This window comes from Triticum dicoccoides, chromosome 2B (genome assembly GCF_002162155.2).
Source record: "Triticum dicoccoides isolate Atlit2015 ecotype Zavitan chromosome 2B, WEW_v2.0, whole genome shotgun sequence".
Lineage (NCBI taxonomy): Eukaryota > Viridiplantae > Streptophyta > Magnoliopsida > Poales > Poaceae > Triticum > Triticum dicoccoides.
In genome coordinates, this window is record NC_041383.1 from 263,756,625 (window position 1) to 263,760,304 (window position 3,680).

Sequence of the window (3,680 nt, forward strand, 5' to 3'; positions counted from 1 at the left end):
GAGTGGAGATCGGCGGCGGGGCCGGGTTTGGTTTGCGGGAGAGGAGAGGATAGATTTGGGGGACCGAGGGGAGGGGGAGTGGGTGAGTGGGGGTGGCGGCGGGTGGGGATCTAGGGGATCGAGGGGAGGGTGGGTGGGTGGGTTAGGGTTTTTGACTCTCGGGAGAAGCTCCACCGTTGGATGTGTTGGGGAACGTTGCAGAAAACAAAAAAATTCCTACTCGTTTCACCAAGATCATCTAGGAGTTCATCTAGCAACGAGTGATTAGATGCATCTACATACCTTTGTAGATCGCGAGCGGAAGCGTTCAAAAGAACGGTGATGATGTAGTCGTACTCGACGTGATCCAAATCACCGATGACCAGCGCCGAACGGACGGCACCTCCGCGTTCAACACATGTACGGAACAGCCACGTCTCCTCTTCTTGATCCAGCAAGGGAGGGAGGAGAGGTTGAGGGAGATGGCACCAGCAGCAGCACGACGGCGTGGTGTTGATGGAGCTGCAGTACTCCGGCAGAGCTTCGCTAAGCACTATGGAGGTTGAGGAGGTGTTGGGGAGGGAGAAGGAGGCAACCAAAGGCCGAGGCGTTCAGGTATGAAGTCCCTCCTCTCCCCCACTATATATAGGGGTGCCAAGGGGGGGTGGCCGGCCCTAGGAGATCCAATCTCCTAGGGGGTGCGGCGGCCTAGGGGGGTTTCCTTCCCCCCCAAGGCACCTAGGAGGTGCCTTACCCTCCTAGGACTCTTCCCCTTCTAAACCCTAGGCGCATGGGCCTATGTGGGGCTGGTGCCCTTGGCCCATTAGGCCAAGGCGCACCCCCTTACAGCCCATGTGGCCCCCCGGGGCAGGTGGACCCACTCGGTGGACCCCCGGGACCCTTCCGGTGGTCCCGGTACAATACCGATAACCCCGAAACTTGTCTCGATGCCCGAAACAGGACTTCCCATATATAAATCTTTACCTCCGTACCATTCCGGAACTCCTCGTGACGTCCGAGATCTCATCCGGGACTCCGAACAACATTCGGGTTACTGCATATACATATCCCTACAACCCTAGCGTAACCGAACCTTAAGTGTGTAGACCCTACGGGTTCGGGAGACAAGCAGACATGACCGAGAAGACTCTCCGGTCAATAACCAACAGCGGGATCTGGATACCCATGTTGGCTCCCACATGCTCCACGATGATCTCATCGGATGAACCACGATGTCGAGGATTCAATCAACCCCGTACGCTATTCCCTTTGTCTATCGATATGTTACTTGCCCGAGATTCGATCGTCGGTATCCCAATACCTCGTTCAATCTCGTTACCGGCAAGTCACTTTACTCGTACCGTAATGCATGATCCCGTGACCAGACACTTGGTCACTCTGAGCTCATTATGATGATGCATTACCGAGTGGGCCCAGTGATACCTCTCCGTCATACGGAGTGACAAATCCCAGTCTTGATCCATGTCACCCAACAGACACTTTCGGAGATACCCGTAGTCTACCTTTATAGTCACCTAGTTACGTTGTGACGTTTGGCATACCCAAAGCACTCCTACGGTATCCGGGAGTTACACGATCTCATGGTCTAAGGAAAAGATACTTTGACATTGCAAAACTCTAGCAAACGAACTATACGATCTTGTGCTATGTTTAGGATTGGGTCTCGTCCATCACATCATTCTCCCAATGATGTGATCTCGTTATCAATGACATCCAGTGTCCATAGTCAGGAAATCATGACTATCTGTTGATCAACGAGCTAGTCAACTAGAGGCTCACTAGGGACATGTTGATGTCTGTTATTCACACATGTATTACGATTTCCAGATAACACAATTATAGCATGAATAAAGACAATTATCATGAACAAGGAAATATAATAATAATGCTTTTATTATTGCCTCTAGGGCATATTTCCAACAGGATGGATGCGTGATGGATGGCTCAGATTGCGTCCAATTTGGTGATCCGCGTGAAAGTGGTTCCTCGCGTCTCATTGGCCGGCTATCTCGCACTTGAATCTCAAAATTTTGGACCCAAAACTTTGAATTTTTTTAAAACATAACAATGGCATAGTTTGTCAAAATGATCTCGTTTTTTTCATAAGTGTGCATCTTAGAATGGCAAACGATGCCATAGTTCGACGGCTTTCATTTTCTTTGCACAAAAAGATGATTTTCCATTTTTCAAGTGCATAAAAAGGTTTTTTTTCTGAAGAAGCTACCAAATATTTGTTCCAAAATAGCACAACTCCATTTTTCAAAAATATTAGACCACATTTTATGTAAAATTGACCAAATAGTTACATGTCAAAAGCTTTTGATCCACCTCTTATAAAAAACAAACTTCACCCATTCAGTAGGAAGCGGGGAAAATTTGAACAAATATTTGTTCAAATGATTTCATATTGTGCACAAGGGTGCATATTGGAATGGCAGACAATGTTGCCTAAGGAAGTTTTCATTTTCTTTGGACAAAAAAATCATTTTCCATTTTTTGAGTGCCCAAAAAGAGTTTTTTTAAGGACCTACCAAATAATTGTTGCAAATTTGGACCAAATCATTTTTGTAAAATACTAGGCCATATTTAATACACAATTGACCAAATGTTTGTGTGTCACAAGCTTTGATCCACCTCCGGTGAAAAAGACAAATTTCTGCCAATTCAGATGGAAGCGGGTCAAATTTGAACTACAGTTGCCTCGTAGTTTGCTCTATATTTTTTCCAAAAATCATTAATAGGTACAAAAATATCTATTTAATCAGAGAAACACCAAAAAAATTCAAGATTCAACCACTAGCTAGGAACTGTCATTCTCGCCGTTTTGACCGCATTTTGAAACGGGCATAAAAAATTCAAAAAAATCAAAAAATTGGAAAACCTTTGCATTGTGTTATTATATGTGGCCAAGTTTCCAGGAAAAATAATAAACTTGTAATACGGAAATTAGTTTTAAAAAGTGTTCTCAGAAACGAGCTATCAAGTGTGAAGATTCATGGCTTTCAAGCCAAATGATCAATCTTATGGCCACATTCATGGCATAGTTTGTTCAAATGATTTCATATTGTGCACAAGGGTGCATTTTGGAATGGCATACAATGTTGCCTAAGGAAGTTTTCATTTTCTTTGGACGAAAAAATCATTTTCATTTTTCGAGTTCCCGAAATGAGGTTTTTTTGTGAAGGACCTACCATATATCTGTTGCAAAATTGGACCAAATCAATTTTCTAAAATAATAGGACATATTTAATGCACAGTTGACCAAATGGTTGGGTGTAAAAAGTTTTGATCCACCTCTCGTGAAAAAGACAAATTCCTACTGATTCAGTTGGAAGCGAGTCAAATTTGAACTGCAGCTGCCTCGTAGGTTGCTCTTTATTTTTTCTAAAAATCATTTCTAGGTGTATAAGTATCTATTTAATCAGAGAAACACCAAAAAAAATTCAAGATTCAACCACTAGCTAGGAACGGTTATTCCCGCCGTTTTGACCGCATTTTGAAACGGGCATAAAAAATTCAAAAAAAATCAAAAAATTGGAAAACCTTCATATTGTGTCATTATATGTGGCCAAGTTTCCAGGAAAAATAATAAACTTGTAATACGGAAATTATTTTAAAAAAATGTTCTTAGAAACGAGCTATCATGCGTGAAGATTCATGACTTTCAAGCCAAATGATCA